A 12,729-nucleotide genomic window follows, 5' to 3' on the forward strand; every position below is an offset into this window, starting at 1 on the left:
GTTTGATCATGTGTTGTTATTGGCTAATGTTGGTTTGTTTTGTAGGCTTTGAGGACAATTCATTTATGTTTGCCTTGTGCCTTGCACCATTGTTGCCTGATTGGATTTGTCTGTCTGTATGATATTAACTGTTGATTGTTTGTCTGAGTATTGTACTGATTTGTTTAGTTGTTTCTATAGGTACTTAAGTTGCTTTAAGTTCATTTGAACTTTGCTTTGCTTGGTTGCTTAACCACTTAGGTATAATCCCTAATCTTCATGTAGTCTGGAAGACCTACTATTATTGGTAGGCACCTGTCTGAAGCCCTCCTTAAGAGGCAATGTTTGTGCTTGTTTAATTTTTGTGCCAAGCAGGGAAAGTCCTCTTATGAGGCAATTGGCAGATAAAAGAGATGTGTAATCCATCTCCTGCTACTCAGTGTGTCATTCACCTTGCTCACACCATGTGTTGATGCATTGTGAATAATAACCCAAGATCTTATAGAGTCAATCATTTGTGGAGAAGAGTTCCTACTTTCTGAACTCCCACACTTTCTATTATTCAAAGCTCTCCCTGACCAGGGATAAGAGCTATGAGGCACACTCCTCATCTCCATTTCATCTGCTTCACCCTAACTCTCAGTGTTAGGGTTAAGAGCTCAAAATACCCCATTCCAGTTGGCTGTAAAGCCTAACCTTGCTTGAGCCTAATTGATTGCATATAGTGTGTGCTAATTGACTTGTTTGTTTGCTTACTTGATTCATCTGTGCATATTTGCTTATGTGTGCCTTTGTGCATTTATCATCATTAATTGTATATCATTTCATGATCATTGTTCTTTGCTTTGTGACATTTTGTTTTGTCCATTGGGGAGTCAATTGTAAGTCCATTTATTGGCAGTTGTTTCCTATGACCGTTGAGGAGTCAATTGTAAGTCCATTTATTGGCAGTTGTTTCCTATGATTTGGGAGGAGTTGGGACTAAGACCATTGATTGGCATCCCATTTCCTCGGAGTCGAGTGTAAGACCATTTATTGGCAACTTGTTTCCTCTTGCTTATTGCATTTGTTTTGCTTGTTGTATGGGAGGAGTCAATTGTAAGTCCATTTATTGGCAGTTGTTTCCTATGATCATTCCTTGGAGACTGGTATAAGTCCATTTATTGGCATCTGGTATCCATCTTTGTTTTGTGAGGCTAGTATAAATCCATTGATTGGTATCTGGTTTCATGTTCTCTTTGTTTTGGGAGATTGGTGTAAGTCCATTAATTGGCATCCGGTATCCATCTTTTGTTTCTTTGTTTGTGAGATTGGTGTAAGTCCATTGATTGGCATCCGGTATCCATCTTTGTTGGCTTTGCCTGATACTTTGTTTATCTGTTATTTGCTTATTGCCTTTTCCAAAGGAATCACTTGAATCATCTACATATGATCTCAAGAGGTGAACATCTAAGAAGTTTTATTTCCTGACCCTCCCACCTTTTGTTGCTTTAAACATCCTTTTGCATGTTAACTCAAACTTGAAAAATATTGTGCAAACATTTCATCTGTTTTTCAAACTAGAAACCTGGGCCTCAAGCCCTTGATTTCCAAACTCCACTTTTGATTATACTTCCCTTTGAATTGAATCCTAATCATACTTTGACCATACTTTTTGTGAATACTCATAATCAATTAATTTCACTCATTCAATTGTTTTGTGGCTTTGTCCATTCTTGATAAGTTTTCATACATTAGCTATAGGTTTGATTTATCCTAGTTGGTTGATGTTAATCTCACCTTTTGTCCTTAGTGATTGAATTGTAAGACTTCCTTGCTTATTATAGGGTTAACCCCTCACTAGCAAGTTGAAGCTTTTCTCACATGGTGGACTTGTGGTTGTATAGGTTGAGTTTTCTCCCGTGGATAACGAAAGACCTTAAGGCTTTTGTTTTAAAATCGATTCACTCATATTTTGGAAATCTTTTAGCCGAACTATGGTGTTTTGATCCTTACCTTCCATGGAAAGGTACGTAGGCAATGGGTTCATCCGTTCAAACACAAAAATAATAACTTGTATATTCTTTTCTCATCCCTTCAATCATGTTTGCACAATAAATATTTCATAAACAAATAACATTTCATACAACAAGTTGTGAAAAGGGCTCCCTAGGAGTACCTAGGACGTTTTGGGTGCCTAACACCTTCCCATTGCGTAATTAACCCCTTACCCAGATCTCTGATCTTTCATTAGTTTTCTATGTGTAAAACTTCTTAGGCTTTTGTTCGCTTTTTAGCCATTCCTTTGGATAAATAAAAGTGCGGTGGCGACTCGATTCCTTGTATGCTTTGCTTTTGGTTTAATTAATAAATCATAAAGTGACGAATACACCGCTACAGAAAAGTGGCGACTCTGCTGGGGAAAGAAGGAAATCCTTGGTGGTATTGCCTACTTTTCACCCTTGTTGTGTGATATTGTTTACTTGTTATATGACATATTTTTGTACAATTTGGGATTACTGTATTGATTGTAATGCTTGAATTGCTTGATATACAATTGTTGTTTGCTTGGTGATCTCTGTGAGATGAGTTCTATACCCGAACTCGAGTGCACCTTAGGATAGGAGAATGGCATAGTCTCGTCGACTTGTGTGGAGTATTCCTTAGCAAGTTGACTTGCGAGTCCATTCACTTGGTGGAGGTCATGTTGGATTAATAATGTCACACAAGTTATTTGTGGTTAGGCATTATTCTTTCAATCATGTGCCTTAGAAGCCAAGGACCTTAGTTTACCAAACCCATCTTGGCCTATTTTTTAGGACGTAGTGCGGAAGTCGTTCAGATGTAAGATCTGATGTGATTATTACGCGATACTACACTCATAAGAGTCTCTCTTGAGAATATTTTTGGAATACGAGTATTCGTTCCTCCGATAATATTCGAAAGATGGGACGATGACTATGGGAACCTCCGGTAGAACATGTTCGGCAGGTTTAAACCCTAGTACACTCCCTTTGGGTGGTTCTTACCCGAGACTCCATGCTCGTGACTCTCAACAAACCTGTGATTCATGGTTGAGTCGTTCAGACATCGTTAATATCAATGGAACTTGGGTGTCGATAAGGTGAAAACCCTAATCCACCAAAATGGATGATTGATATTAAGGATGATTGAGGCGGTTCATGTATCGTTAATATCAATGGAACTTGGGTGTCGATAAGGTGAAAACCCTAATCCACCAAAATGGATGATTGATATTAAGGATGCTATGAGCTTTCCCGTGACCTTTGTCTGGTGTGTTTTGATTGATCCTTGAGTGTGATTGCTGCATCCATACATTCATGCATTCAACTGCATTCATGTCATCAGAAAAAGAAAATTTTCAAGGAACTTAAAGGGTTTATTTGCAAAAATTTCAGATATGGAAAGACCAAAAAGGCATACAAAGAAGTACAGCTTCAGACAACCCGATGTGAAAGAGTTAAGGAATCTGACATCTTATGTATTAGATCCCTTGGGTTTCAAAGCTCTTTATGGGAAGCTTCTGCCTCTGTTGACTACTCAGGTTGATGAAGGGTTGATGAGTACTTTGGCACAGTTCTATGATCCTCTGTATCACTGCTTCTCTTTCCCAGACTTTCAGCTGTTGCCTACGCTTGAGGAGTATGCACATCTTGTGGGTATTCCTATTCTGGATCAGGTGTCGTTCAGTGGCTTAGAGACTATTCCGACTTCTCGAGAAATCGCAAACTTGTTGCACATAGATGAATCTCTGATTGAAGCGCATATGACCACCAAAGGTGGAATTCAGGGTCTTCCTTCTGATTTCCTCATCGCTCAAGCTACCATTTATGGGAAGGCTATGAGTGAGGATGCCTTCGAGGCTTTATTTGTGCTGCTCATCTATGGTTTGGTATTGTTCCTCAACATCGACAAATTTGTGGATGTGAACACCATTAGGATCTTTTCTGTTATTAATCTCGTTCCTACTCTGTTGGGTGATGCCTATTTTTCTTTGCATCTGAGGAATGCAAAGGGTGGAGGAGTTATTGTGTGTTGTTTGCCTCTGTTGTATAAGTGGTTTATTTCTCACTTACCTCAGACGGTCGCTTTCAGGGAGAACAAGGGATGTCTACGGTGGTCTACGAGACTTATGTCTCTCACTAATGATGATATCTCTTGGTATGATCGCGTGTATGATACAGTTCAGATCATTGATTATTGTGGTGAATTCCCTAATGTGCCTCTTCTTGGTACATGTGGTGGGATCAGCTACAACCCTATCTTAGCACGTCGTCAGCTTGGGTTCCCCCTAAAGGATAAACCTCATAACATTCTGTTAGAAGGTGTGTTCTTTCAGGAGGGTAAAGATCCCTAAGGCCTGAAAGCCAGGATAGTCCGCGCTTGGCGCAAGATTCATAAGAAGGGTAGAAATGAGTTGGGTCCGAAGAATTGAATTGCTTTGGAGCCATATACTTCTTGGGTCAGACAAAGAGCATCAGAGTATCTTATGCCATATGATTATCCGAGACCTACACCTTTGGATGTGGCTGGGCCTTCAACCCTCCCTAACCAAGGCGTAGAGGAGTTGAGAGAAGAAGACCTTTCACGTGCCTGGATCCGTGAAAGAGAATAGTTGCTTCAACAGCTTAAGGAGAAGGACGCTCTGATCGAATTTCTCGAGCACCAGGTGATAGATGATCCGAATGATGCATGGACTTCTCTGCTTCCTCAGTCTTCCAAGTTCTGGAAGAGGAAGTATGATCGACTTGCTAAGGAGAAGGCGGATATGGAAGCAGCATACGAGAGAGAGATCAAGAAGCTCTGTGCATCTCGTCTTCCAGCATCTCGAGCTTCTAGGGATCCATAGGATGTTTATTTTCCTTCTCTCTTGTAATAATTGACAATGCTGTACTTCTTTGTTCAAATATATTTGATGAGATATTTTCCATATGCAATTAAATGCTTACTATAAAATTTTTTTTTTTGCAAATAATACTCTAAAAGTTCCTTGAAATAAAAACAAAGCATATGCACGAGCATTGCATACATCATTCTGCATAAGCAGGTGTTGTTCTGGTCTTCTTGTTTGTGGCCTAACTCTGTGCTCTTCATTTATTTTGAAGACAAGCTGACTAATCGGTACTACACCCGAGCTAATTCTGCAAGAGTGATGGATCAACTCGAACAAGAGAACCGTGAGCTGAAGGAAGAGGTCGCCAGACTGAGCGCTCTGATGGAGCAATTTTTAGCTGCACAGAATCAACCATCTCCACCTCCTGCAACTCCTCCCTAGAGGACTATTATATCTGAAGTAGTTGCGTCAACTGTGCCAGCTGCCAGTGCTCATTTCATGCCAGCCATGCCAGCCGGGTTTCCGTGGGGTATGCCTCCTGGTTTTATGCCTGATATTCCAGCTCCTACTTTCGCTTCCATGCCGACATCTAGCCCGGTCCTTGCGATGCCTCCTCCTGTCGTGCATACCATTCCTAGGGTAGACGACACCATCTATCATTCTGAGCCGTCTGAGGGCCCAGATGTTAATGAAAAGATGGATGCGATGAATGACCAATTCCTTGAGCTCCGCAAGGAATTGAAGACCCTCAGAGGAAAAGATTTGTTCGGCAAGTCTGCTGCTGAATTATGTTTGGTTCCCGGTGTTAAGATACCTGTCAAATTCAAAGTCCCTGACTTTGAGAAGTATAAGGGGAACACCTGCCCTCTCAGTCACCTGGTCATGTATGCCAGGAAAATGTCTACTCAGACTGATAATGATCAACTGCTGATTCATTATTTTCAGGATAGTTTGTCTGGTGCAGCTCTTCGTTGGTATATGAGCCTTGATAGTGCAAACATCCATTCCTTCAACGATCTTGGCGAAGCCTTCGTCAAGCAATACAAATATAATATTGATATGGCTCCTGACCGTGATCAACTCAGAGCCATGTCTCAGAAGGACAAAGAGACGTTCAAGGAATACGTCCAGAGGTGGCGAGAGCTGGCAGCTCAGATTACTCCTCCGCTGGAAGAGAAGGAGATGACTAAGATCTTTCTGAAAACTCTTAGTTCATTTTATTATGAGCAGATGGTCGCTAGTGCTCCCTCTGATTTCACCGAGATGGTGAACATGGGGATGCGATTGGAGGAAGGAGTCCGGGAAGGACGGTTATCTAAGGATGAAAGCTCTTCTAAACGATATGGGGCATTTAAGAAGAAAGATGGGGAGGCACATGTTGTGCAATCCCATGCTAAACCCAGAAGACCCTCTGCTATGAGGAAGCCTGTGCGTCATGCCAGCAGTCAGCATCAGGTGGCTCACATAGCACCTGTCTTCAGAGACAACAATCAGCATAGTCATCAACAACCTCAGTATCAACAGCAACATCGCCCACAGCAACAGGCTTACCAGCCTCGTGGCAACAGTAATCAGGCTAATTTGAATTATGAGAGGAAGAAGATCGCTTTCGATCCTATTCCTATGTCATACGCTGAGCTATATCCCTCTTTAATAGAGCGGAAACTGATTACCCCGAGGGATCCTCCGGTTGTACCTGCTAACCTGCAGTGGTGGTACAAGCCCGACCAACATTGTGTTTATCATTCCGGTGCTCTGGGTCACAATATAGAGAATTGCTATCCATTGAAGACTAAGATTCAAGACCTTATGAGATGCGACATTCTGAGCTTTGAGGACTCAGGCCCCAATGTTACGAAGAACCCATTGCCCGAGCATGGGAAGTCGGTTAACATGGTTCAGGGGTGCCCTGGTAAATATAAAGTCAAATATGTAAGCGATATTTGACATTCATTGGTTGAGTTGCATCGTCTGCTGTGTGAGTGCAGTTATATGGAGCATGACCATGACAAATGCTGTATCTGCTCCGTCAATAGATTGGGTTGTCGCCAGGTACGACGAGAGTTGCAAGAGTTATTGGATGAAGGGACTATTGAGATTCTTCAAAACATAAATGTTGATGAAGATGAACCAGAAGTAAATGTGATTTCTCCTGTATTCAAACTACCTGAGCCTGTTGTCATCCGTTATGATGGTAGCAAGCCAAAGGTCTCTCCTTCATTGGTAATCAAGCCTGCAGGCCCTGTGCCTTATGCTTCAGATCGAGCGATTCCCTTTCGTTACAATCCAGTTGCTGTTGAAGATGGGAAGGAAGTGTCGTTGCCTTCAACCTCTGTGGTAAATATTGCTGATGTGAGCGGGTTGACCCGTAGTGGTCGCGTGTTTTCTGCACCCCCGAAACCTCATGTTGTTTCTGATTGTGCTGAGCGTCCAGTTGGGACTGCAGTGAATGTTCCGAATCCGGCACCTGTTGCCAAACCCTCCTTTGTACAAAAGACTCCTGCTTCTTCTGTTGGCCCGAGTGGCACTGTGAATGAAGACTGTGATGAGATGCTAAGGCTCATCAAGAAGAGTGAGTACAACGTTGTAGACCAGCTTCTACAAACGCCGTCCAAGATCTCCGTGCTATCTTTGCTTCTGAATTCAGAACCCCATAGGGAGGCTCTGCAGAAAGTATTGGACCTGGCCTATGTTGATCACGACGTCACGATTGAACAGTTTGACAGTATAGTTGCAAACATTACCGCTTGCAACACTTTGAGTTTCTGTGACGCCGATCTCCCTGAGGAGGGAAGAGACCACAACATGGATTTACATATATCCATGAATTGCAAGACCGACGCCATGTCCAATGTGCTAGTGGACACTGGGTCATATTTGAATGTATTGCCAAAGACCACTCTTTCGAGATTGTCATATCAAGGGCCTCCCATGAGGCAGAGTGGTGTTGTTGTGAAAGCTTTTGATGGGTCACGTAAGACTGTGATTGGGGAAGTTGATCTCCCAATCAAGATTGGACCAAGTGATTTCCAAGTTACCTTCCAGGTTATGGATATCCACCCATCTTATAGTTGTCTCCTTGGTAGACCATGGATTCACGAGGCTGGCGCCGTGACATCCACCCTACACCAGAAGCTGAAATTCGTTAAGAATAAGAAACTGGTTGTGGTAGGGGGAGAAAAGGCTCTCCTGGTTAGCCACCTGTCTTCTTTCTCATATATTGATGTTGAGGATGAAGTTGGAACGCCGTTCCAAGCTTTGTCTATTGCTGAGCCGATTGAGAAGAAGTCTCCTTCATTTGCTTCCTATCGTGATGCGAAACTGGCCATTGAATGTGGTGCAGTTGCTGGGTTAGGAAAAATGATTGAGCTTGAAGACAACAAATCCCGGGCTGGCATTGGCTATTCTTCTGGGGTCTTCAATGAGAAAGGGTTGTTCAAGAGTGGAGGTTTCATCCATGCTGATCGAGCTGAGGAAGCTGCTGCTATTCTGGAAGAGGATACAGAGAACTTGGGCAACTTTGTCATCCCTGGTGGTGTCTGCCATAATTGGGTCGCTGTGGATGTTCCTACGGTCATCCATAAGTCAGCGTAATATGTTCACTTTGTTCAAAACCCTTCTCCCATGCCAAAAGGAGAAGTGATGACATTGTTGGCGGCATTTATACAATAATATTTCATTCAATTAATGCATTGTTAAACATTTGTTTTTCCATTTGTTTTCACTTTTTGCTTTTGCATGAAATCGGTGATCACCAAAAAACCCTAAAAAACAAGAATAAAAGCAATCTTTTTCATCTGCATAATGGTTTGCTTGTTTAAATTCTAAAGTTTTTTATTATCCAAAATCATTATGCAGGTTGATTCTAAAACCCATTGAACATAATGATCCAACGCCATCTCCCAATTTTGATTTCCCTGTATTCGAGGCAGAGGAAGATGATGTTGAAGGAATTCCTAATGAGATTACCCGTCTTCTTGAGCACGAGAAGAAGATCATTCAGCCGCATCTCGAAGATCTGGAAACAGTCAACTTGGGGTCTGAAGATTGTGTTCGTATGGTGAAGATTGGGGCACTCCTCGAAGAGTCTGTCAAGAAGGGGTTGATTAGTCTGCTACGAGAATATTCCGATATCTTTGCCTGGTCATATGAAGACATGCCAGGTCTAGATACAGATATTGTGCAACATTTCCTGCCTTTGAAGCCTGAGTGCGTGCCTGTGAAGCAGAAGCTCAGAAGAACTCATCCAGATATGGAAGTGAAGATCAAAGAGGAAGTTCATAAGCAAATTGATGTGGGGTTTCTGGTGACTTCTACATATCCTCAATGGGTGGCCAATATTGTGCATGTGCCTAAGAAGGACGGAAAAGTCCGTATGTATGTTGATTACAGAGATTTGAATAAGGCTAGTCCTAAAGATGATTTCCCTCTACCACACATTGATATGTTGGTAGACAATACAACTAAATTCAAAGTCTTTTCGTTTATGGACGACTTTTCCGGATATAATCAAATCAAGATGGCACCCAAAGATATGGAGAAGACAACATTCATCACACCTTGGGGAACATTCTGTTATCGAGTGATGCCCTTCGGTTTGAAGAACGCCGGAGCCACATATCAACGAGCTATGACTACCTTGTTTCATGATATGATGCACAAGGAGATAGAGGTATATGTTGATGATATGATTGCTAAGTCCCGAACGGAAGTTGAGCATGTTGAACATTTGTTGAAGCTTTTTCAGCGCTTGAGGAAGTACAAGCTTCGTCTGAATCCGAACAAATGTACATTTGGAGTCTGTTCTGGCAAGTTATTGGGCTTTATCGTCAGTGAAAGATGTAACACCCTTCTAAATACCCCAATTATTTAATTAAAACAACAGCATATAAATCAATATCAGAGTAATCATGCACCAAGGGTGTCACATAACAACTTCTTCACATAATTCACCGTAAAAATCAGTCATGCTCATTATTTAATCCAACAAAAAACTTCTTTAACAATACGCAGCGGATAAATATTTCAACATCTGTAATTCATCAAAATTAACATTTATTCGACAATTCAAACATCCCGTCCCGATGTTACATCTATCAGAGCATGACCCTATAACCACACTAGACTTCAAGCACTAGCTCCTACTCAACTCACTGCTCGTTACCTGAAAAATATTGTAAGGGTGAGTTTCTCAATCGATATAACAAATATTATAAATCATCATGTTATGTTAAGTAATTCTACACGTTAATCACCCAAATCATATCATGCATGCGGTAACGGCACATTCAACTCAATTATCATACGCAAATACAACGTAAATACAACTCAATAACAACATAAAATGCAACTCAATGAGACTCGACTCTTTATGCATGTGGTACCATTTGGAGTAAAACTCCCAACTTAAAATCATTGCCAGTTTAGTGGGCATCAAGGCATAAGCCTTCAACTTTCAACTTAAAATTTTGCCAATCCAGGCCAACGTGGTGTGAGCAAAAGCCCCATAATTTTTTTTGCCAATCCAGGCCAACGTGGTGTGAGCAAAAGCCCCGACTTAATGCATATGAATGTATATGTCATGTACGACTTGAAAGTTCAACAACATAATAACAACGATAACACAACAGCTTTTCAGCAACAACAACTTAAAAATCAACTTTGGCTCATCAGCCTACAACTCAGCATTTTCAACAAAACAACTTATATTCAACTTTGGCTCATCAGCCTACAACTCGATAATTTCACAAGAACAATTTATCAACATATCTGCATCAACATTTCGCAACATAGACTCCACGAATTTATTTATCACAATTGGATACAATAGGCCAATCACCAATTACGCTTACATCATAAAAATCAACCATTTTTACATACTGCAACAGTGTTAACCGGTTAACGCCATAGGTTAACCGGTTAACGCAGGAAAATTTACACTTCCAGGCAAAACGCAACAGTGTTAACCGGTTAACGCTATAGGTTAACCGGTTAACGCAGGCAAAACTCAACATTTTTCACAATTTATAACAGGGTTAACCGGTTAACACCCTGGGTTAACCGGTTAACGCAGGCGAAACAGCAGTTCCTGCGCTAACACAAGGCAGAATGCAGAGTTTCCGCATTTTCCGCCGTTGGAGGACTTCCGGACCTCCGATTCAACTTCCGTAAAAAGCGGTACGTTCAGAATCTCACAACTCACGCAACTACCGGTCCGATCTCAGCTTAAATTCAACTTATTCATTATAATATTTCAGCATCCATAATCTCAATTAGGGTCAAATTAACAGTTTATCACTACCCATTACATGTTAATCGATAATACCCGTTAAACGACGATAAACCCCCCTTACCTGATATAATCCGACAATTCTCTAAGCTTTAGCTTCTCCGTTCCTCAACCGTGCTTTTCGGCTCTTTGCCCTTCTTCCTCTTCTCTGCAGCTTCTCTGTTTCTCACGTGAAACCTTTTCCAAAAAATGAAACCCTTTCCTTATTCCAACTTATATATTTTTCCAATAATTATTATTAATAATAATAATAATCCAATAATTCAATTTTATTTAATTAAATTAATAAATATATTATCAACTTAATTAAATAATTCTTTTTCTTTATTTGGGGTGTTACAACTCTCCCCCACTAAAAGAGTTTTCGTCCTCGAAAACTTACCTCAAGCGAACAACTCCGGATAAGACTCCTTCATCTGACTCTCAAGTTCCCAAGTCACACTGCCACCTGCTGGTCCTCCCCAAGCTACCTTCACTAAGGCAATCTCTTTACCCCGCAACTGCTTCAACTCTCGATCCTCGATCCTCATAGGTGATGTTTCAACAGTCAGGTTATCTCTCACCTGTACATCATCTACTTGGACCACATGCGACGGATCATGAACGTACCTCCTCAACTGAGACACATGAAAAACTTCATGCAAATTCGCAAGTGACGGCGGTAAAGCGATACGATAGGCTACTTCTCATATCCTCTCCAAAATCTGATAAGGACCAATAAATCGCGGTGTCAACTTCTTTGACTTCAAAGCTCGACCAACCCCAGTTATCGGAGTAACACGAAGAAACACGTGATCTCCCTCTTGAAACTCAAGTGATTTCCTCCTCTTATCATGATAACTCTTCTGACGACTCTGAGCAATTCTCATCTTCTCCTGAATCATCTTAATCCTTTCTGTAGTTTGTTGAACAATCTCCGGTCCAACCACAGCACTCTCACCGGACTCATACCAACATAACGGTGTCCGACATCTCCTACCATACAAAGCTTCAAACGGCGCCATACCAATGCTCGAATGAAAACTATTGTTGTAGGTAAACTCAATCAAAGGTAAATAACAATCCCAAGTACCTCCCTTCTCCAAAACACAAGCTCTCAAAAGATCCTCCAATGACTGAATCGTCCTCTCAGTCTGACCATCAGTCTGCGGATGATATGCAGAACTCAATCTCAGCTTAGTTCCCAAATCCTTCTGCAAACCTTCCCAGAACTTCGATGTAAATCTAGGATCTCTGTCCGAAACAATACTCGACGGAATACCATGCAAACTTACAATTTTCTCAATATACAACTCAGCTAATTTCTCTAACGGATAATCCATTCTAATCGGAATGAAATGAGCCGACTTCGTCAATCTGTCAACAATCACCCAAATAGCTTCAAAATTCTTACTTGTCCTCGGTAAACCAGAAACAAAATCCATACTGATACTATCCCACTTCCACTCTGGAATAGCCAACGGTTGCATTAGCCCAGACGGCTTCTGATGCTCAATCTTTGACTTCTGACAAGTCAAACAAGAATAAACGAAACTCGCGATATCTCTTTTCATTCCCGGCCACCAAAATAACTTCTTTAAATCATGATACATCTTCGTAGCTCCAGGATGAATACTCAACCCACTAC

Source organism: Lathyrus oleraceus, chromosome 5 (genome assembly GCF_024323335.1).
Source record: "Lathyrus oleraceus cultivar Zhongwan6 chromosome 5, CAAS_Psat_ZW6_1.0, whole genome shotgun sequence".
NCBI classification, from domain to species: domain Eukaryota; kingdom Viridiplantae; phylum Streptophyta; class Magnoliopsida; order Fabales; family Fabaceae; genus Lathyrus; species Lathyrus oleraceus.